The sequence below is a fragment of the Canis aureus genome, chromosome 19, assembly GCF_053574225.1.
Source record: "Canis aureus isolate CA01 chromosome 19, VMU_Caureus_v.1.0, whole genome shotgun sequence".
Classification (NCBI taxonomy): Eukaryota; Metazoa; Chordata; class Mammalia; order Carnivora; family Canidae; genus Canis; species Canis aureus.
The window spans coordinates 10,324,745-10,349,015 of NC_135629.1; positions in this window are offsets into that span (position 1 = coordinate 10,324,745).

Consider the following 24,271-nt stretch of genomic DNA (forward strand, 5'->3'; position numbering starts at 1 on the left):
TCTCTCTCTCTCTTTCGGTGTCTCTCATGAATAAATAAATAAAATCTTAAAAAAAAAAAGGCTAATATTCTCTCCACACCACCATATCAGTTATATAATGCCTGTGCCCACTCTGATTTGTTGGTGCCTATGCCCTGCTAATTCTTAAATATTTTGAATATCACCCTGTATTAATATGTTTTCTTTTGCTGGATTACAAATTACCACAAAATCAGAGACTTAATGCCTGTTTATTATTTCTCAGTTTCTGTAGGTCAGAAGTCTGGGCACAGTATAGCTGGGTTCTCTGCTCAGGGTGTCCTATCGCTAACCTCAAGGTATTGACTAGGGCTGCATTCTTATCTGGAAGTTGGGTCCCTTTTCAGGCTCACTCAGGTTATTGGCAGAATTCAGGTCCTGTGGCTGCAGAACAGAGGTCTCAGTGTTCTTAATGGTCATCAGCTGGAGGTTTTTCTCAGCTCCTAGAGGCCTTGTGGCCCTAGGTCCTAACCACCTGGCCAGCAGCTAATTGGGCAGGCACCCAGGACCTCCCCTCCTCCTCTTACTTCTGGATCAGCTCTTCCAGAATCCTCTACAGATGCTCCTATGGGTGCAGCATAAACAGCTTATTTGTTAGCAGCAGCATTAACCACAGGCTGGGAAGGAGTGGCATGGGATCTGAGTGAGGTGATGGAGGCAAAGCTTGCCCTTGATGCCTACAGACACCCTTTGCTCCTTCATATCTGAGCTTGCCCCTACCCTGCTCCCTGGCTCCACCCACAGCCCCTTACTGCTCCCCTACACCTGCTCTCTGATACTGTCTCCCTTGGGTGCCTGCCCAATTAGCTGGGTCACCTCTCTGTTGCAGAAGCTTTTTTTAAAAAAAGAATTTATTTATTCATGAGAAACAGAGAGAGAGGCAGAGACACAGGCAGAGGGAGAAGCAGGCTCCATGCAGGGAGCCCGATGTGGGACTCGATCCCAGGTCTCCAGGATCACATCCTGGGCTGAAGGCGGCGCTAAACCATTGAGCCACCCGGGCTGCCCCAAGCTTTGTTTTTTATCCCCCACATTCCCCAGAAGAGGGGACTTGTGAATGCAGTTTTGAAATCCTGGCCCGCATGCCTTCTGGGATTCGGGGCTCCAGCTGTGAATATGCGCAGCAAGAGGGAGCAATGCACCAGGGCAAAGGGAAGAAAAAAGAACAGGGCTGGTGTGAGGAATTGGGGCATCTCTGTGAGCTGGTGCAAGGGGGTTCTGTACTCATTCACTCATGCCCTTCTTCCCAAAGCCCAGTTGCAATAGGTAGAGCTTTCCCTATCACCCTAAATGAAAGCAGCCAGCTCCTTTGTCCTTGTGCGTGGGCAGTAGGTCACAGTCTAGGAGTCAGGATACTTGGGTCCCACTTGGTCAAGTAACATGCTATGTGAACATAGTGTGTCAGTTACCTTCCCTGGGAGTCCGATCTTCTTACCATTTAAATGAGGAGCCTGGAGCACACATACCCTGGGGTCTTGTCCACTTTACATTTGGAGATACTTCAATTCCAAAGGCCTTCTTTTATTTTATTTTGGTCTTTTGTTCTTGAGCCTCCTCCTTTTGGTCTTTAGTTCCCCAGTGCTTCCACGTAGGCTAAAACACTGCTGGGGCTCCTACCATAAACGTTTGCTGAGTAAACACCAAACCTGGCACCACTGGTTCCATTTTTAGGAGTGTGTCCTGAATTTCTTTTTTTTGTTTTGTTTTGTTTTTATTTTTTTTATTTTTATTTATTTATGATAGTCACAGAGAGAGAGAAAGAGAGAGAGAGAGAGGCAGAGACATAGGCAGAGGGAGAAGCAGGCTCCATGCACCGGGTGCCCGGCGTGGGATTCGATCCCCGGTCCCCGGGGATCGCGCCCTGGGCCAAAGGCAGGTGCCAAACCGCTGCGCCACCCAGGGATCCCCTGAATTTCTAATCAGACTCTGAGCTTCTTGGGATTAGGGATTGGACTATCCCTCTTTCAGACCCCAGAATTTGGGGATAAAGAACTCAGGGGAGGGGGACTGAGTAAAATAAGCCATCTCATGTGCCAACATCGGGAAAAGAAAACACTGGCTATCTCCTGTCAGAGTTCCTTGCTGTACCCTAGCTTACTCCCAGCACCTGTTACCCGGCCCAGGCTTTGGCCATAAGGTAGAACTCGAGAAAACTTTCTATAACCATGTTTCCATATGGTTACAGCTAAAAATGAGTCCGTCCCTAAATGCTCCCTCTGCAGGGAGTCTGCCCTGAACTCTGTGCTTCCCCAGACCTCTGCGAGCAGCCCTTGTCTGTTGGCTGTGCCCCTCAGGTATGGCAATTCCTCACTTGGCGAAAGGTTTGAGGTTCCAGGTAGTAGCCTCTTCTCAGAAGGAGGTTGTTCCGTGGAATGATGGCACCTAAGGGCACATCCTGAGCCGGCCTTCCCTGCTGTTAGGCCATCAGATGTCCGTTCCTAGCAGAGCCCCTGGCGCAGCATGCGCTCAGTGAGTAGTGCTTGACTCCCTGGGTGTCCTTTGGGCCCTCTGACTGGTGCAGGGGCTGAGGTGCCAGAGTGCTGCAAAGTTAGTAGAAAACAGCCAGTGGAAGGAAGTGCTTTCTTCCCAGGAGAGGAGGATGTGCTGGATGGACTTCAGGGAGCTGGGCCGGACACCAGGAGAAGGTGGGGAACGTCCGAGCAGAGGTGAGTAGCCCCTCTACTCCTGCCTCCCGGAATGCTCCTCATCCATCATGCCCATCTCTGCCCATCACACAAACCCCCAGCGCCTTGTCCAGCCCGCACAGAAGAGGGCTGGGGGAGGGCGCCGGGAAACAGGCGAATCAAACATGTTGGCTAGGAGGCACCTTGGTGCTGGCTGATAGAATCAGAGTCCCTAAGATGTTCTGATACCTGAAACACAGGCTGATGCCACAGTATCAAACTGGAAAACCTCAGCAGGGAATAACTTCACGTGTCTGGGCCTCCCGTGCTCTCCTGTATGTGGAGGAGACCCGTCTGAGAAAACAGGTTCCTACACTCTGTGCCCAGAGATCCTGATTTAATGGGTCTGTGGGTGGACCTGTGAGATGATTTTTTTGGAAAGCTCTCCATGGGACTCCGCTGGGGCTGAGAACCAACCCTTGAGCTAAGTTGGCATTGAGAGCACTTTCTCCTCTCTCATTCTGTGAGCCCTGTACTCCCCAGTGTGGTGTTGGTGTTGGCAAAGGAGGCACAGTGTGTGGAAAAACGATGTAGGGGTTCACATTTTTAGTCCTAATAGCAGTCATGGCTCCCATTGTTGAGTTCATATTCTGTGCTCACTTCTTTGATGTGCCCCCCACCCTTTTTTTTAATTTTATTTATTCATGAGAGACACACAGAGACACAGGCAGAGGGAGAAGCAGGCTCCCTGCAGGGAGCCCGAAGCAGGACTTGATCCCTGGACCCAGGATCACGCCTTGAGCTGAAGGCAGACCCTCAACCACTGAGCCACCCAGGCATCCTGAATGCAGTCTCTTTTAATTAAGTCTTTAGAGCACCCCTACCAATCAGTATCCTGCCTGGTGCTTCAGAGATAAGGGAACCGAAGCGCAGCAGGTCCTGATATGACTTGCTCCAGGTAACACAGCAAACTAATCAGAGGCTCAGCTGGGCTTTGAACCTGCCTCTGACTTCAAATCCAATGCGTGTGGCAAACTGGTAAATTCAACATGTAGTTTCTTGGACAACACGATTTGGGGTTACCTTAACATCTACAGAAGGGGAAGTCCACCTCCTTTCTGCTTTGGCACACCGTTACTGGAGTATCGGGTTCTGCTCTCTTATAAGGGGAGAACATTGGGCAGCCCCAGTGGCTCAGCAGTTTAGTGCCGCCTTCAGCCCAGGGTGGGATCCTGGAGACCCGGGATCGAGTCCCACACAGGGCTCCCTGCGTGGAGCCTGCTTCTCCCTCTGCCTGTGTCTCTGTCTCTCTCTCTCTCTGTGTGTCTCTCATCAATCAATAAATAAAATCTTAAAAAAAAATGCCGAAGGCCATAGATTAAATGCCATTCTTTGAAAAAAAAAAAAGGGGGAGAACACTGACAAACTAGAGTGCTTTAGGGTCAGTGAGGCCAGCGAGGCAGCTAAGAGGACCCCCACCATCACGGATGAGCGAGGAAGGAGCTACAGGCCTTAGTTTCAGCGGCAGAGAAGGGAGATGGGAGACCTGTCCTCAGTCACGTCACAGGCTGTTGTGTACAAGAGGCTTGTAAAGTGAAGCCCTGAAAACTGGCAGGACAGCACTCACCAAGCGGGAGTGAACAATGCCCTGGTTTGAACTTAGTTTTATTTTATTTATTTTTTTAAAAATTTTTATTTATTTATGATAGTCACAGAGAGAGAGAGAGAGAGAGAGAGAGAGGCAGAGACACAGGCAGAGGGAGAAGCAGGCTCCATGCACCGGGAGCCCGACGTGGGATTCGATCCCGGGTCTCCAGGATCACGCCCTGGGCCAAAGGCAGGCGCCAAACCGCTGCGCCACCCCGGGATCCCTGAACTTGGTTTTAAAGAGGAAGTCGGTGCGACGGAATTGTACCATTTCCCCCATGTTCTGCATTTCGGGGATGTTTGCTGTGAGGGAATGCTGGCCCTCTCTGCCCAGGCCCAGGAGGGAGAAAGAGCAGCGGATGCCCGCTGTGGCTCCCGTGACTTCCATCTGCTGCTCAGTAACATCTCAGGGATGCAGAATCTGTCCACATGTGCTCAAAACTAGTGGGCAGAGGGAGGGCATAGCCTAGCCTGGTATGTTTTTAACTAGGACAACAGCCATTGGTCTTGGGTCACAGGACACAGATGTGCTAGGTGGGTCCTGGGGTCTCAACTTCTTGATTCAAGGCTTTGGTGGCTTCAAGTGAATAAATGCAGAGCAGCAGGTGGAGAGCTGCACACCAGGGATTGAAACGCCAACTGGGCATAGTGTCTGTTCTCTGGAAGCCCACAGTCCAGTTTGGGGAAGACAGAGGGCATGTAACTGACTGAAATAGAAGGCTGACAGTGGTGAGTATACACACAGTGGCGGGGGACACAAGAGGGGGACTTCCTAGCTCCACAGAAGCCATGGTCTGCTCCAAGTGAGACCTGCCTAGAAGGAACATTTCTGATGCCTGAATAGTTTGGCCTATGAAAAAAGAGGTCAAGGAGGTGTTTTTCGGTTGTAGAAGGGGGACATGTCAAGAGCACGTAGCTACAGTTACACTTTGGGTCATACTCTGCGTCTCCCTCCTCCCCTTTCTGATAGAATGCTGCTTCCACTTGATGCAGCCACCCCCTGAGTCCATGGGGCAGATGGTCAGGGGGATGTGAGAGGCAGTGTGGTGGTGGTTTCTGGGAGAGGCTTCCTTCTTATCAGAAGGAGACAGACACAGGAATGGAAGGTCTTCTCTTCTTCTGGATGTTACTGTGTCTGCATGCAATGCCACACCGAGGGCCGCCATCTTGCTACATGAGGGAAGTGGGCATGAAGGCATAGTCCAGGCTAAAAACAGTGGGACAGAAAGATGGAGAGAATCCATGCCCTGGAGGACGTCATTGGGTAGCTGCATTTGCTCACTAAGCTCTGGACTTCTTTTGTTCAATAATTCATGTCTTCAGTGTTGGCGTTTTGAGATGGGGTTTTCTTTTGCACACAGCTGCCAGCATCCTACTGGAAACAAAGGAGAGCGGACGCTTGGAGGGATGTCACACATCTAGTATACATCTAGGGCTCTCCCAAGCATAGATATCCTTCCTGAGACTGGATTGTTATTGCCAGTGTGAGCTAACCATCTTCTTCCAGCTCCCAGGCCTTTCTTAAGATGGGTCTGGTTGGAGGCAGTCAACTGGGGATGTCTCCATTTTAGACAAATCCTTTTTTATTGTAAGACCAGCTGGAGTTGTCCAGGGGAATTATTAATTATTACTTAATATATGTATAAAAATCTGCTCCTCACCCTAAGGCCTTGCTACATAAATTTGCCCAGGGAAGAACCAATATCTCCAAGCAAAGCGTCTGCCCTTGAGACTTCGGATTCCAGGTTGCTTTGTGCAATGCCCATTTGTTTCCCACACTGAGTAGCAGCACATGGCCTCGGTCTCAGTTGCTCTAACCGATAAACACCTCTCTTTTCCAGTTCCAAGACTGAATGCTGGATGGGCCAAGTAGCCTTCATTTAGTGTCAGGTTGCCCACCCAAAACATGTCATTTCTTTTATGTATTTCATGTAGCCATCAAGTTTTTTTTTTTAACATGCTGTGGTTAAAACGAAAGACAAACTTAATTTTATTTAGAGAGATGCCCAGATGCTCAGCATTTCACCTTGATAAGTAAGTCATTGCTTCCAACACAGCACCTGGCTCCCAGAAGAATCTCTGCCAGCCTTGAGCTAGGCTAGAATGTCCACACACTCTGCTTGCATTTCAGTATCTCAACCATACTTAAGTACACCCAAAAGTGAGGCCGCTTTTTGTTTTATAAATTATTCACATTGTTGTAATTATTAACATTTTCTAATGTGACAGGGTGTTCGGGAGATCAAAAAAGTGCATCAGTCTTTTTTTTTTTCCTTTTTCAAGATTTTATTTATTTATTCTTGAGAGACACAGAGAAAGAGACAGAAACTATAGGTTGAGGGAGAAGCAGGCTCCCTGCGGGGAGCCTGACACAGGGCTCGATCCCAGGACCCTAGGATCATGACCTGAGCCAAAGACAGACGCTCAACTGCTGAGCCACCCAGGCGTCCCAGCATCAGTCTTAATCCATCTGTCCGACCCATCAGTGAATTAATTTCGTCTTGGCACATGGTCTCCCACGCTGTCCACACACAGCCTTGTTTGTGTGCTACTGTCCTAGTGCATGTACATTTTTGTCTCCTGATTCTTTTCTTCTTATTAAATTATAAGATTTTGCTCATGCCACCGCATCACTGCTACAGCTGCTTTAGCAGTTGCATAACGGGAACAGCAAGTAGTAGAATGTTTTGACTTTGCAGGAGACACTGGCGGCTGTTTAGGGAATCCCTGTTGGCCGCTGCTCGTTGTCTTTTGCTCCCTCGGCCATCTGGGCGCCAGGGCTGAGGATTCAGGAAATGAGTGAGCCATCCCCAGTTCCAGGGACAAATCCTGACTGGTGTGAGTCAATCATGGTGGCCCCATTTCTCCTGCCAGAGATCGAGTTAGACACCTTCATGTGTTGCTGTTCTGGGAGGAGATGGGAGGGGATGTCTGCTGGGAAAAAGCCTTCATGCTCTAGAAAAGAAGCATGCAGGATGAGATTTCACCTCTTTCCCCTGGTTGTCGTTGCATTTGTAGGTGATGCTTGTGGATGCTGCGGGGACCGTACCCCAGCTCAGTCACACTGTGTCTCCCACTGGGAACCATTCACACCTATTTTAGGGCATTGCCCTGAAGTGTGTTAGTTGGAGATAGATTCTATTATTAGAGCCTGTACGTGCCGATTGTTAAGAGCCCATCATTGGGCACTCGGGACCGTTTCCTGGACAGTGAGATTTCTCACCTTAGCAAAGCCCCTGCCCAAACTTGGGGGCGCTTCCCAGGGTCTTATGGTGAACATCCTGCTCCTCTATGATGTGAAAGGATGGGGACCTAAACCAGGGCCACCGAGTTCTCGTCTGGTTTCCCAGGTGACTCAGGGTACCAACTGCTGACAGCTCAGGGCTGATCACTGAGAAGAAGCTGACAAGTGTGACTCAGAGCAGGAGACCGAGCAGGAGGAGGCAGGATGCTGGACTCTTTTTCCCTTTTCTTCTTTCTTTTCTTAAAGACTTTATTATTTGAGAGAGAGAGTGAGCAAGAGACAGAGAAAACATGAGCTGGGGGTGCGGGGCGCAGAGGGAGAGGGAGAAGCAGGCTCCCCATGGAGCAGGTTGCTGAGTGACATGGGGCTCCATCCCAGGACCCTGAGATCACGACCTGAGCTGAAGGCAGACGCTCAACAGACTGAGCCACCCAGGTGGACCAAGATGCTGGGCTCTTAAAAACACTCTAGCTCTAGAAAGAGCTTCATCCCTCTAGGCTGAAAGCTGAGGAGATAATTCCTCTGGGTCTTCTCAGATACGGGATTTTCACTGGAGCCCTGGGTCTACAGACATGAACTCCTGTCTTTAGGGGACTGAACCTTTGTTTAGTACTTTGGATGTACCTTCTTTCGACTGTCCATAGCCCTTAGGCTTTTGCGAGAGTCTAAGACTTAGACCAAGAAGACTTGGGTCAAGATTCTAATCCTATTCTTGGCTCCATTTTAGACTAGTTGTAATTTGGAGCATCATCCACCCTCTCTGCTTTTCAGTTTCCAGGACCACAAAGTGCGGTTGATGGCAATATCTCTGTCCTGGAATTGTTGGCGTATGAAGTGATACATGTAAAATTCAGTGAAACAACAGTTTGTGGGCCATCTACTATGTGTTAGGCTCCAGGAATGAAAACATGAAGAGTTCCTTCTCCTTAACAAGCTTACAGTCTAATGGAGAAAATGGTTTGTAATATATTGGTTATTATCACTACTACCCAGGTTTTACATATTTGAAGTTCAAGTAAGAGTTTTCTTAGCATATATCCCACAATCCTACTGCTGCCACTGTGGCAGGGTGAACAAGGCTAGTGAGACCTCTGTGGGCTAGGACCCCATCCACAAGGCTGGATGGGCATATCTTCCTCGATTTTCCATGTCCAGTCTTTGGGCAGTTTGAGCCGAGAAGTGATGACATCACATGTCTTATTCCCAAAGTCATCTGTGTGGATTGAGAAATAGGAATTGCCGAGGATGGAGGAACACGGAGCATCTGGAGATTGGTGGCAGGCCCTTGTCTTGAACTGAGAGACAGCAGGGACATTCAGCACCCAACAGGAACATCCCTCTGGGTGGTACCTTGGCGTGAGTCCCTCATTTTTTCTCTAGCTGGGAGACAAGTGCTCAGCCTTGATGAAGGAAGTGTAATTTACCCATTTGTCCAACAGTCTAGTTAGGGCTGTTTCAAACTTAAAAAACAAAACAAAATTCTTTCAGTGGAGACTTGGAGCTGATGCTGTGAAACAGGTAGCCAGAGAGTGCTCTTGGTTGGTGGCAGTGTCGAAGGCAGGGTGTCTTGCCCTTTCAACCCCACCACCCCTTCCACGGGGGCCCTGAAGGATCTTGGGAAGCCTCAGGGCTCCATAGCACACAGCCTTAGGCCGACTGCAGCTGGACAGTGTAGGTAACACCCCTGTGTATGTGCCACACCTGGTGTGAATTGAGTTCTGTTAAGGTTCCTGACCCTGAGGACTTTCCTGGTTGGCCACCTAGCAGATATGTGGCATTCTATCTCTTTAGAGGTTTTTAGTCTTTCCAGAATGCTGTTTTACTGGGAAGGGTGCAGTCAGCCCGTACCCTATTCTCAGTCCCATGCACTCATTCATTGATTCAGCTAATAATTACTGAGTACCTCCTAAGGGCCAGGTACTGTCCTCTATGCGGAAAAATAGGCGAAGCCCCTCCACCCTTGGAGCCCATATTGCAGCCAGGCCCTAGGGGTTTCGGGTAACAATAATGGGGGCACACTGCCCAGAATATACTGCAGTCAGCTGTACTCCCCTCTGTATGACTGGCCCTACTCAGCCCGGACTAAATCATGTGCTGGGACAAGCCAACTTGGCTGGGCACTTTTGCCAAAGGCAGAGTCTGTTTGTTTGCACACTGTCCTCTTGAGGCCCTTGAGGTCTGGTGGCACTAGGCAGTGCCTCAGAGACTACTTGGGCAGAGAAGAGGGGGAGAGGAAGGTGGCGGGGAGGGGCAACCAAGCACTTCACTTGGCTCTAACTCAGTGCTTCTCAAAAGTTGCTGCACATCAGGACATGTGGGGTCTCTACATCCCCGATGCCCTGGTGGCATTCCCGAGCTCTTAAATCAGGTGCTGTGACAGTGGGTCTCCAGCCTCAGTCACGTAAGAACCCCGGGTGAGTACTGTGTGGCCACGTTTGAGAACCACTAAACTAACTTAAGTAACTGGTCTCCCTAAGATTTTTTTTTTTCTGGATGTTTTCCTGGGCTTTATGTACATCCAGACAGTGTTCTCGACTTTTAGACAGTATCAGGTTTACTTGGGGAGCTTGGCTAAACCCTTACCGCTCACCCAGACACCCTGCTACCTCCATGGGCTGGGGGCCTCTGTGTTGTTTTTTTTTTTTTATCAGCTCCCCAGAGCACCTGAGACTCACCGGAGTTGGAGAACCACTGGGGTGCAGGGATGTCCGAGTGGGAGGGAATGAAAAGGCCGGTGACCAGGGATGGCTCACCACTCCATGACTGCGTGGGCCCAGAGCCAGAAAGGAAGAGAAGCATTTCTGTGTGGGGTTTATGACTTCTAAGCTCTGCCTCCTGGGTCACTGTGCTGGAGCTTAGCACCCTGCAGGGATTGTTGCCTCCAATTTCCAGGTGAGGACGCTGAGGCAGGCACAAGGAAGGAACTTGCCCAAGGCCACGTGAGACTTGAACCCCAGGTGTGCCTGATTCCAGACCCTGGAGGTGGGCTGGAGTCACGTGACCCAACGTCCTTTACAGGGAGCACCAGAGAGATCAGTCTCCTAACTCAGGTGACCTGCTCTCCTCGTCCCTTAGAAGTGGCTCCAAAAGTCTGTGCTCAGGTGCTCAGTCCTGTGCTCACAAGAAGACTCTCCTCTTGTTCTCCTGAGGGGAGACTTGCAGGCCCCTCCTTTCTCCCAGAACCCTGGAATTAACCCTACCTGTACGTCCAGGGAGGGGCATTTTCAGCACTATCCTGCCATTGCAGGAGATTATATACATCGTCTTCAGACTGTGCCCACTTACCCTTCCCCGTGTCTTTGAAACTGCAAAAATCATATGTTGACTGTAGGGAGTATATAAATTTTTCCTTGAGTTCTTAATTCTTTATGACCCATCGGCAACCATCTATGAAAACCTCAACTAAAAACTGCGGCCCGGGAACGGGAGATTGTTCTCTTAAAGAATGTGTTCTCTTCTGAGTTCGTTGGCCAAATACAAGTCTCTTTACTAGGCGTCGAACACGCGGATTTTCAGAGCCACACGTACTGTGTGCAAAGCCCGATCACGTGAGTGTCTCAGGAGAGTCTCCACTCCTGGTTCTTGACAAATCCGAAATTGCTTTCAGGAGAATATGCATGCAAGAGTAATCAAGGTGATGAATGGCTTCGGCAGCTGCCCCCCTACATTATTAATTTGCTAATACAGTCCACCTCCTCCCATTCATATTTGATGGGAAACCTGTGTAGCCCAGAAGGAAGCCCAGTACAGTGTTTGTGAAATTGTGTAGAAGGTTTCAGAATCTGCGGGGGTGTTTGGTGCACTCGGGGTTGTACTCCTCCTCCCCTCGGTGACCTTGCTGGCCATCGGAGTCCGCGCTCACCTCGCCTTCCAGACGGTAACAGCTCTTTCGGAAGCCTGCAGCAGACCTGATAGGAATCAGTCGGGTGTTATCTAGAAGAAACAAATCAGGTTCCAGCTTCATTTAGAATCTGCCATGTTCCCTCAAGGTGCTGGGAGTGTGTGATACACCCATAGGAAAGGATCCCTCCGGTCATCTCTCAGGGGAGGAAGCGCACTGGCTGTAATAGCCCAAACATGATCCAAGCTTTACAGTTTGCAGAACACTTCCGAACCCATCCCCTCATCTGAACTCTTGATAGTCTTTAAAGGAGGTAGGACACGGCTGTGGTTAGAGCCCCTCTATCAATGGGGAAAGAATCTCACAGGTTAAATGATTTTAGGCTCTTCTGGCCTCCTTTACACAATCACCCTTCACTCCCTCACTCCCTCAAGCACCTCTTTACCCCTCTGGGTCCCAAGGGCCCCTACCCTGTATTGCGTTACCAGAGGCCTTCATGTTTTGCTGCTGCTGACTCGTCCCTACCAAGGGGCAGTCCCCACATAGAGGACTTATAGGAGCTCAGTCCCCACATAGGGGACTCATAGGAGCTCAGTCAGTTGTTTTGAAAATTTGAGGGAGGGGCAGCCCGGGTGGCTCAGCGGTTTAGCGCCAGCCTTTGGGCCAGGGCATAATCCTGGAATCCCGGGATCGAGTCCCACATCGGGCTCCCTGCGTGGAGCCTGCTTCTTTCTCCCTCTGCCTGTGTCTCTGCCTCTCTCTCTGTATCTCTCATGAATAAATAAGTAAAATCTTTAAAAAAAAAAAAAAAAGAAAATTTGAGGGAAACAGAGCAGTGTGTGACCTCTCTCCAGCCCCACAGGAAAGGGATAAACAGACCACTCTGCATTCCTTTAGGTGACATCCTATCTTGGCCATGTTGGGTTTTCAGTGTCTCCAGTGATGAAAATGAGAACCAGTAAAAAAAAAAAAAAAAAAAAAAAAAAAAAAAAAAAAAAATCAGTGTAGAACAGGAATCAAAGGTGGCAGTGTCCTATCAGATTGCAAGATTTGAGAATTTGTGCAGTGCCCAACAGGCACACATGTCCCGTTAGGAAGTAATTTTGGTTCTTTAAGAATGAAATGCAAAGAAAGATTATCTTCCTTTTAATTTCTGTGTATTGTTTTTGTTGCCAGAACACAAATACTTAATAGGTTGCTTGGATCCAACAGCATCATAAATGGAACTGTTAGGTATTTCTTTAGGCCTAGAGGCATTGTGAAAAGACACCAGTGATGCCAAGGGGACTGTGAACTGAAAACATTTGGAAACCTCTCTTGTAACTAACATGCCTTAAGGTGTCCTCTTTTTCTAAGGGGACTCTGAAGTTTGCAAAGCTTTTAAGCCCCAAGACTGGATGCCTGCCAGAGGGATATCGCTGCTCTGACAAGGGGGTCTTCCTGGCCTCCTGAGTCACACAGGTTGGGATAATTAGTCGCCCCAGAGAAGTAAAGCACAACTGGGAAGACCTTCATCCCCAGGGGTCCAGGGGGCATGGTGACAGCTCCACAGTCTGCCTCCAGTGGCGAGCTTGAGCATCAGTCTCTCCGTTCAGTCATTTTCCTCAGTGACCTTTAGTTTAGTGCTCATCACACACCTTTCCCACCAGGGAGAATGTGGGCAAGGAATCTGTGTCACATGTTTGCTGAGCTCCTCAGAGGCACGAGGTGCAGCCCCTTCCTGCTCCTGGTTCCTGGCACCAGCCTCGCCCTTGCCCCTGCTGCCCTGTGGCTTCCACGCTCAGACCACAGGGCTGGAGATGGTGGGGGGCGCCTGGTGTTGAGGAGAGCTGTGAGAGGCAGACCCGGAGCCCAGGGGGACGCTTTCCCTGAGGTAAGGAGCAGCCGAGGGATTCTTACCTGCCAGCCTGTGAGTGATGCTGGCTCCTGGTTCCCTGAGCACAGCTGGTGGGAGGCAGGCCATCAGCAGCTGCTCAGCCGGGCAGGACTAGAACCAGCAGCTCCCATTGACCTTGAGCTAAAAATCCAGCCAGTCCTGGTTCAAATCCTAGCTCCACCAAATATGAGCTGTGACTTTGGGGAAGTTATGCAACCTAAGATTTGCTTTCCTCATCTGTAAAATGGAAATGACAATAAGGCACCTGATAAGGTTATTATCGACAGTTCATTCCAACACCTTATGTTAAGTGCTTAGCAGGTGCTTGAAACACGAGTCGTCGGCCTATGATAGCACTTCATCCTCTTCAGCGTCAGCGTCACCCTCTTCGTCTTCATCGCCATCACCATCCTCTCACTGGAAGCAACAAACCTGGGAAGTTAGGTGAAGAGAGGTCAACCATCTCCATTCTGCAGATATGGAAACTGAGGCTCAGAGAGGGTAAATCTGACTTGCTTCAGGTTCCACGCGCAGGTACTGCTGGGACTCCAAACCCAGGTGTGCTTCCTTCACTTGGCACTCCCCTGACTCACCCACTGGCTCCCTCCTTCATCCCTCCCCACCCCCCTCTGACAGGTAGCCCCTGCCAAGTTCACACCTCTTCACCTGTCCTGCCCCTCTCACCTCTTGGATCCCGCACATCAGATGACCACTGGAGGGTGGGACAGCTTGGACAGTTGATGAGGAGCCCTAATGGGCCTGGGGGAGCCTTCCGAGGGGACACATAACTTACTACCTGATTCTGACCCCTGGCCCTCCTGGCAGTATTGGTGGTTTTATCTTGGAGACTTTGGAGCAATCATCCTGAGGAGTGAGGCGCAGGAAAGCTGTCCCATGTGACCCTGTTGTCACTACCCTGCACAGCAGCTGACGTGTTGAGGTGGTGGGAGCGCTCTTCCCCGGAGCTTTCCGAGGACTCTGTTTCCATATCCAGAGACCTTTCCCATGCATGCTGCCCAGCGGCAGAGGCTCCGGTTTGGTAATCCCTTCTCTGTACCCAAGAGGAGCCTAAACTCTACCTCGCCAGGAGGGAGGCTGGAACATGCTGGGACTAGTCAGAGGCCACTTTTGGGTTGTCCTCTGAGTCAGCTAGTGTTTGCCACTGCTTGGATATAGCCTCCTACCCAAAGCAACTCCCAAACTGAGCGGCTTAAAACACCAATTTGTTCTTTCTCACAATTCTGTGGGTTGGGTGGCTGGTGATTCCAGTTCAGGCTGGTTTGGCTGGGACTAGATGGCCTGGAATGGCCTTGCTCCTACCCCTGGGTCCTCAGCTGGGACAGTAGATGGATCATGCCTTCTTGGTTTCTGTATTTTTGATGGTTTGACATCTTGGGGCCCTTGCAGGGGGCCTCCCAGAGACTCCTATAAGGGCTCACCTTCCATGTGGAAACCAGCACCTAGAGCCCATACTCCCCACCCCCCCCACGCCCCCTGCCCCTTGTGGAGCTCTTGTGCTCTGGGCCACTGTCCTCCTGCCCTCATTTATCTCGGGGTGGGTACCAGACAACCAGGGATATAGCTCCTGTGCCCCAGAGCCACTTTGATTATTCAAACCAACCAATCCTAAACCCACTTACTCGGCCTTGCCCGATCCTTCCCATGGAAACCTCAATAATGTCTCCCCTTCATGTTTTCCTCTTGCTCCTCTGCCTGCTTCCCCATGTGGCACCGTGTGGCCGCGGCGAGCCCCCTCCTCTTGGGAACTGTGAGTGACTTTCTTTTCAGCGGTGGTCATGTCCTGATCTGTTGGCCTCACCATACCTGAATCCTAATAAAATTCACAAGTTGGGCAGCCCGGATGGCTCAGCAGTTTAGCGCCGCCTTCAGCCCAGGGCGTGATCCTGGAGACCCGGGATCGAGTCCCACATCGGGCTCCCTGCATGGGGCCTGCTTCTCCCTCTGCCTGTGTCTCTGCCTCTCTCTGTCTGTGTCTCTCATGAATAAATAAATAAAATAAAATAAAAAGAAAAACTCACATGTTAGAACAGACAGCCGCTGTGATGGCTCACAGCAGGGTTGCTCATCCTGAAGCCGGAGGCTGCCAGGGCCTCTTCCCGTCCAGCCTTCCCAGCAGACGGAGCAGACTTCCCCTGCAAAGGCACTTTCGGTTGGACGTCTGCCTGGGGCACGCTTGCTAATGTGCTGCGTGGCCAAGGCGAGCTTCAAAGGGTGAAAAGAGAGAGATTCCACTTCCAATGGAAGGAGCAGCACAGTGATGCTGCAAAGCATTCAGGGTTGGGAAGAATTTGTTGCCATTTAAAGAAATCTACCGGACGTTCTGCTTCATGTGTCTTTGGCCACGTGGCTTCCTTTTCCTTAACCTCATTTTTATCACATTTACAGTAAAGCATAACTTCCTATCCCTTACAGGGCTGCTAAGAGGCTCAAACACCATAAATGGTAAATTACCACGGAAATGCAAGGGTTTGTCCTCTGACATCCCTACCACAGGCATCACGTTTTGAGTTGAGAAAGATCCAGGTGTTTGAATCTTAAGAAATGATTTTGTTATATAGCGTGAAGAGAAGGAAATTTTCCTAAAATGTAGGTTGGCGTGCTCCTGATCAGTGCCAGACAAGAGCCCCAGCCCCCACCGTTCTTGTATAAAATACAATAGTATTTACAGTTTCAGTTCCTTTTTACAAGTGTCCCTGTTCTGGATCCTAGGAGAGGAAATTTAGCCGAATTTGGATCAGATGTACACTGCTGGTCCAACCATGCCAGTCACAGGGGCATGGAAATGGGCACTGAGTGCTATTTCATGTCTGTCTTGACCCTACTCTTTTAACCTGGCTGGACACACTAATCCCCGACAACCGACAACCAATAGATGGTAAACATTGTGAGCACCCACCCACAAGCCTTCTCGCTCCAGACCTTTCTCGATCATTCCTGACTTGGGCCCAATTCCTTCTAGCTTCTGTCCAATTCCTGACTCTTGGCTCTCTCTTGCATTTATTATCTTGTTCTTGCACTTTCCCATTTGGTGTTTTTCATCTGAAATTGTCAGCCCCTGCATCTCCATGCTTCCAGAAGGGCTTCTGCTTGGATACAGCCTCCTACCCAAAGCAACAACTAACAGCGGATTTAGTTCTTCTGGGTCGAGTTGCCCATGGGGTGGAATAGCCATCCTGGCCTACTCCTTGGGACTCACCTTGCAGCCATGGTCCACCCACTCTGCTACAAGATGTGGGAGTTAGACAATTTGACTGTCCAGACCATAATTCCCTTGAAGGCAGGTGCTGTGTTTCCAAATGTTGTCATTTTGTTCCTCTGGGACTAAGAGAATTAGATGGGATATAGAGTCAAGACAGAATAGATTTGGGCTAGATACTTGTCATAGACATTGACAAGTTGTTTTATGACTGCAAGCATCCAGAACTTTATTTGGGAGAAATCCTTCATTGGTAATAAACTCAGTCCTGTTTCCCTAACTGGGGACCTGATGTTCCCTTACTTCAGCTGCTGGCTCTTGGGCGTATGTGACCTGGGCTTGGCCATCCAGATGCTCCCACCTTGAACTTTGAATCTTGAGGGGGTCTCATAAAAATAATGGTCACATGAGAAATAATTCATGCAGGAGAAGTGGACAAGTTGAGGGCTCAGTGGAGATCACAGCAGCGGCAGCTCTAATATCAGCCATGCCAGGGGAAGTGTTCTAACCCAGCTTTTCCAGTGGCCAGACTTGGGTTGTGTTTTTGCCACCTGGACCTCCTGGGTCCCGCCTATTTTTTGAGCCTCGTTCTCCATTTTGTGATAGATTCAGAGCCCAGTGCAGTATCTTATCAATAATTACTTCTTTTGCTTCATCAAGTCAGGATGAATTGTGTTTTTGTTTTTGCAGCTGAAAACTTGACTGACACAGCCCACAAATAATAACAATAAAGAATGGCTTCCATTGCCCAAGCAGGTACCAGTGCCAGGCGGGGTACATGTAGGTGATACTGAATCCTTCCAGCAATCCTGGGGGGAGTTACTGTTTTTTCCTCACTTTGTAAATTAGACTCAGGCTCTTATGAGCAGTGGTGCTATGAACATTTCTCATATGTGTTTTCCTGGCATTCGTGCCCGCACATTTCTGTCGGGTTTGTATCTAGGAATGGAATTGCTGGATCGTTGACTGTAGATATGCTCATCTTCATTAGCTACTGTTCAACATTTTCCAGAGCGCTCTTACAAAATTCATCTCCCAATGGCACTTTGTATGAGATTCCTGCTTCAATATGTGAGTCGATCTTGCCAACATTTGGTATTGTGTCTTTTTTATATTAGTCCTTGTGGCAGGTGTTTAGCGATATCTCATTACAGCTTAGTTTGCATCCCCGACTTCTGGCTGCTCCCGTCCGGTACAATGCCTGACTCTTGGCTCTCATGCATTTATGATCGTGCTCTTATACTTCCCCATGTGGTGTGTTTCATCTGAAATTGTCAACCCCTGCATGAGGCTGCATGAGTACCTTTTGAAAAGAAACTATTCTACATGATAGATACTCAGATGGCAGATACATGAGTTATGCATTTGCCAAAACCCACTGACAACATCTGGAATCTGACAACACTTTGAATGAACCTTAATGTAAACTCTGGACTTTAGTTAATAATAATGTACAAACAGTAGTGCACAAGTTGCAACAAGTGTACCATAGGGGTGGTATGTGGGAACCCTCTGTGCTAGCCAACATTATTATTATTAAGACTCGCTTTTTTCACTTAGCAGTAACTATTTAAGGTTTCTTTGTGTCTTTTCATGCCTTGGGAGCTAACATTTTTAATCACCTAATACTATTCCATCATTTGGATAAATATCCAAGATATCCAGTTTGTCTATTCACACACTGAAGTGTATCTTGGTTGCTTCAACATTTTGGCAGTTGTGTATAAAGCTGCTAGAAACACCCGTGTGTGGTAATTGTGTGGACATAAGTTTTCAGGTCATTTGGGTAAATACCAAGGAGCATGATTGCTAGATTGTATGAGAAGAGTATGTGTTGTCCTCTAAAAAAAACCTGCTACACTGTCATCAGAATGGCCATTTTCATCCCACCTTATGTCGTCTTCTGGAAGTTTTATGGTTTTGCACTTTATACTTAAGTCTGTGTATTTTGAGTTAGGTTTTGTAAAAGGTATAAGGTCTACATCTACATACATAATACATATATACTTCCATAATACATTTCTTTATTAATTTATGCATATGAGTGTCCAGTTGTTCTAGCACCATTTGTTGAAAACATTGGATTGCCTTTGTTCTTTTGTCAAATATCAGTTGACTCACTTGTGTGGTTCTATTTCTGGGTACTCTGTTCTGTTCCATTGATCTATTTGTTCTTTTGCCAATACCACACTCTTCATTACTGTAACTTTATAGTGGATCTTGAAGTTGGGTAGTGTCAGCCCTCCAATTTTGTTCTCCTTCAAGACAGCATTGGCTATTCTGGGTCTTGTGTCTCTCCTTATCAACTTTACAATCAGTCTTTTAATATTCACAGAATGACTTGGTGGGCTTTTGATTGGGATTGTGTTGAATTGGCATTGTTAAGCATGTTTTGATATACTTGCCATTTGGATTTTTGTGTGTGACATACTCTTTCTAATCTCTTGTCCATTTTTCTTATTGTTTTGTATGAGTTTTTTTATATATTTTGAAAAATGGTTCTTTGTCTTTTTATGTATTAGAAATTCTCATTCTGCACCTTGCCTTCTCACTCTGTTAATGATGTCTTTTGATGAATAGAAGATCTTAATTTTAATTTTGTTCGATTTAACAGTTTTTCTTGATGGTGATATATTTTACGGCCTGTTTAAGATCCCAAAGTTATGAGTAAATTCTGTATGTTATTTTCTTTTTTTAAAAAATATTTTATTTATTTATTCTTGAGAAACACCGAGAGAGAGAGGCAGAGACAGAGGCAGAGGGAGAAGCAGGCTCCATGCAGGGAGCCCTATGCGGGACTCGATCCCAGGACCCCGGGATCATGACCTGAGCCCAAGGCAGATGCTCAACCGCTGAGCCACCCAGGTGCCCCTGCTATGTTATTTTCTAGAGCAGCAGTCTGTCCAATTTTTCTGGAAAAGGTTGGATAATAAATATTTCAGGCCTGTCAGTCATATGATCTGTAACTCATACCTATGCAACTCTGCCACTATAGTGTGAAATCATAGCCAATATGTAAATGAATGTGTGTGTGTGTGTGTGTGTGTGTGTGTGTTCCGATACAACTTAATTTACAAGGACATGCAGGAGGCCAGTCTTGTTTCATGGGCCATAATTTGCTGAAATATGTTTTAGAGTAGCACTGGCCAAAAACAGTCTGTGATGATGACAGTGTTCTATGTGTGCATTGTTCATTACAGTAGCCACAAGCTACATGTGGCTGTTGTACAGTTGGAATGCAGCCAGTGCAACTGACATATTGAATTTTGTATTTTACTTAATTTTTATTAATTGAAACTTAACCACATGTGACCAGTGGCCACTGCCTAGGACAGTGTAGTTGAAGGCCTATTGTTTTTTCATTTGCTTAGGTCTACACTAGGAAATGATTTTAGTGTACAGTGGGAGGCAGGGGATAGGTGGCTGTCCAATTTACACAAAAACTATTTATTGAAAACACTATCTTTTCCCCACATGTGAGCAGTGCCATCTTTATCATATATCAGATATCTTTGTGTGCGTGAATTGGTTTTTGGACTCTGTCTTAGTATTTATGTGTATTTATCTGTCTTTGTACCAATATTGTAGTATCTTAAATACTGAAGCTCAGTAGTGAATAAGACTGGGTATCTGATAGATTGAATACTCGTCTGTTTTTTCTTCTTCAAGAACATCTTAGTGCTTCCTACGCTTTGCATTTCCTTATAAATCTTATAATTAGCTTGTCAATTTCCATACAAAAACCCTCTTCTTGAATATTTTATTGAGACTTCATGGAATTTGTAGATCATATTGGAGAAAATTAACATATTTCCATTATTCAGTCTTCCAAACCAAGTACCTGGTATGATGCTTCACTTATTTAGATATTTTTTACATTCTATCAACAATATTTTGTAGTTTTCAGTGCAGAAGGCTTCTACATCCTTAGATTTAGTCTAGATTTTATTCTAGGTTTATTCTTTGTTCCTAGAATTATTCCTAGGTATTAAATATTTTTTGATGCTATTAGAAGAGATACTTAAAAAATTGTTTTCTAATTGTTTATGGCAGGTATATAAATACACATTTGATTATTATACACTGACCTTGTACCTACAACCTTGCTTAATTCACTTATTTATTATAACAATTTATCTACAAGTTCTTTCGGATTGTCTGTGCATAAAAACATATAATTTGTGCATAAGGACATTGCTATTTCTTTGATCTGGTTTGTTTCTTCTCTTTATTTTTTTGTTTATTTTTCTGCATTGTGTTGTCAGGAATCTCCAGCAAATGTTGACTAGAGGTGGTGACAGCAGAGCAGGCACTCTTAGCTCCAGTTTAGTCTTAGAGGGAACTCTTTCATCATGTTTGTTCCAGGTTACCTTCTATCAGTATTAACTTGCCTGGTTGGTTTTCTACCATTGAACCATCTTTGCGTTCCTGGAGTACCCAATTTGACTGTGTTGTATCCGTCCCTATTCTTAATATTATCACTGGATTAATTTTGCTGATATTTTCATTGTGATTTTGGCATCTATATTACTAAGCAAGATTGGCCTGTAATTTTCTTGTCTTGTATCTTATGTCTCTCTTATATTTTTTGTCAGTTTTGGAATCAAAATGATGCTGGCCTTATAAAACTAGTTGAGAAGCATTTCTTCATTTCCAATTTTCTGGTATTGTTTTTCCAATATTTGGCATTATTTCTTTCTTAAATATTTGGTAGACTTCACCCATGAATTTAGGATTCTTCAGTTTCTGCTTCATCTTGTGTCAGATTTTGCAAGTTGCATTTTTCTGAAATGAGCCCATTTTATCTAAAGTTTCAAATTAATGCCACAGAGTTATTAATATCTTATGATTTTCCGAGTCTCTGATAGGTCTATAGTCATTATCTCTTTCATATTCCTCAAATCAACTGTTTATTCCTTTTATCTTTTTATTCATTATTCTCTTTAGGGTTTTTTTCAAAGAACCAACTTTGGCTCTCTTAGTTTTCTATGTTGTGCATTTGTTTTCTGTTTCATTAGGTACTCCTTATAAAGATGGGGGCAGGGTCAAGGGAACCTGCAAAAGATAGGGAAATGTCTTGGGCAGGTACTAGCTGGGAATGTGTACCACATCTAAGCCTGAGGGGGAGAAAGGGAAGGCAGGACATACTGGACCCAGAGAAAAAAGCAGAAGAGAAAAGTTATTATACAGGAGGTGACTTTCCGTAGAAAAACATACAAAAAAAAAAAAAAAAAAAAAGAAAAGAAAAGAAAAACATACCAGTTACTGTGGCCTGAGAGAGAGAATAGGCCAGAGGAATAAATACTTGACTGTTCAACCTCACCCTTGTCCTTCCTTCAGATCACTAAAACTCAGCTAGAAACCAGAAGACAGGGAATGTCTTTTTTACATCTTACTGAAATGTTATTCACCCCTTAAAGTGCTCATAAGTGACAATTTGCATCTGAAACTTTAAGATTTTCTGTATGTCCCAGGTAGACCCAACTGAACTCTCTTTTGATTCCCATAGCATTTTGCATGCCTGTCTTAAGGCTCTAATCTTACTACCTCATTAGTCTAGCAAATAATATAGGTCTCTGGGATTAGGGACCATGTATCTGATGGAGTCCATAAAGGTTGGCTCTGGGACACAGAATAGAGGTGAGAAGAGTGGACAGTGCATCTAGATAGAGAAACAGAAATCATCCAATACCCCTCTTCTCTTATAAACCTGTTTCCCATAAACAGATTTATAAGGGTTTGTACAGATTCTCTCTCCATATAGTGCCACTTGTCTATTTGTACCAGTTCAACACTGCTTTAGTTACTATAGCTTTTTTTTTTTTTTTTTTTTTTTTTTTTTTTTTAGTAGGCTCCATGTGCCCAACCCAATGTTGGGCTGGAACTCACAGTCCTGAGATCAAGAGTCACATCCTTTACTGACTGAGCCAGCCAGGCACCCTAGTTACTGTAGCTTTAAATATGATTTCATACTTGGAAGGACTAGTCTCCCCTCCTTGTTTTTCTTCAGGAATGTCTTAACTATTCTTTGCCTTTTATTCTTTTTTATATATTTTAAAATCAGTTTGTCAATACTTATAAAAAACCCTATTGGAATTTTTATTGAAACTGCATTGAACCTACAGATCAAATGGAAGAGACTTGACATATTTACAGTATTTAATCTCTCCATCCAAGGATATAGTTTGTGTCTCCATATACTTGGGTTTTTTTTAATGCATTCCTTAATAAAGTTTTATAAACTTTTATAAAAGGGCTTCTGTTTCTTTTCCTAATTATTTTTCTAGATACTTTCTCTTTTTGCTACAGTAAATATCTTTTTTTTTCTAATGTCACTTTCTGCCTGGTTGTTGCTCATGTATGAAAATGCAATGACTCGGTCTATTTTAGACCTACCAACCTCACTGAATAGTTATCCCGAACGTTTCTCTGAGAGTTTTTTGGGATTTTCTGTGTAGCTAGTCATAGTGTCTATAAATAACAATAGCATTGTTTTTTCCTTTACAATCCACCTGTTTGTCTTTCTTTTTTAGAGACAGAGAGAGTGCAAGCTGGGTTGGGGTATGAGGAGCAGAGGGAGAGGGAGAGAATCTTAAGGAGACTCTGCGCTGCTGAGCACAGAGCCCAACCCAGAGCTCTATCTCATGACCCTGAGATCATGACCTCAGCCAAAATCAAGAGTCAGTCACTTAGCTTAATGAACCACTCAGGTGCCCAATCTGTTTTTCTTTTTAAAATCTTAGGACTTCTAGTAATGTATAGAATAGAAGTCATATTAGCAGACACCCCTCACTTGCTAATGATTTTAGAAGAAATGCTCTCAGTATTTCAGCATTAGTTAAGGTGTCTTCTATAGTTTCTTACATAAGCCCTGTATCAGGTTATGGAAGTTCCCTTATATTATTAGGTTGGTAAAATGTTTTTGTTTTTAATGCGAATTAAGATATTGAATTTTATCAAGGGCTCTTACTACATTAATTGAGGTTATCATAGGAGTTTTCTTCCTATTGCATTGGGAATGGTTTCATTTTTAATTGCCAAATTCTTACCTATTTTTCAAGGCCTCCCCATACTTCCCTAACAGTTCCCCACTCTCTATCATAAGGAATTCATCTCCTCTCCCTTCATTTGATAATTAGCCTCTTTGAGGATGGGGACCACATGTTATTCCCTTAAGTATTAGAAATGCCCAGCACACTGGCACATCATAAATGTTAACAAAATGTTGACTAAATTGGGGGATGAGTCTTTTTCACTTCATAGTTGATTTTATAGTCTCTTGTCTACATGTGTTTGCTCCCTTTCGAGATGGGAAGCTTTCAAGTGTAGGGTCCCATCTGATTATTTTCTTTGTCCCTCTGGCACCCAGCCTCTGGTCTGATTCAGTGCACTGTTCACTGGCTAAATGAGTTCTTGCTCTCTTTTGTAAGCTCTGTCATTAAAACTATTCAATCGGACTTCCAGAAGAAGCCAATCTGTCTTCAAAGTCCCCCTTTGCAGAGAGGTTTGCAGCATTCCCACCCTCAGGGAACCAAGCCAGGCTTGCTGGCTAAGGACGAAGGAATTTTCTCTAGATTAATTTTTAAAAAGTAATTTTGCAGCAGTCTGGGCTTGATTGTTCAGGGTTGAAGGATAGAAACAGCAAGACATAAAGAGCATTGCTTCCCTCTAATAGAAATTGAACCATGAGCAGGGCAACAGTGTCAGAGACTTGGCCATGGACAGATCTTTACTTTGTATCCAGCTAGGCATTAGGTGAGCAGGACTGGGCCTCAGTCTGGAGCCTATAGAAGTTAATTACTTT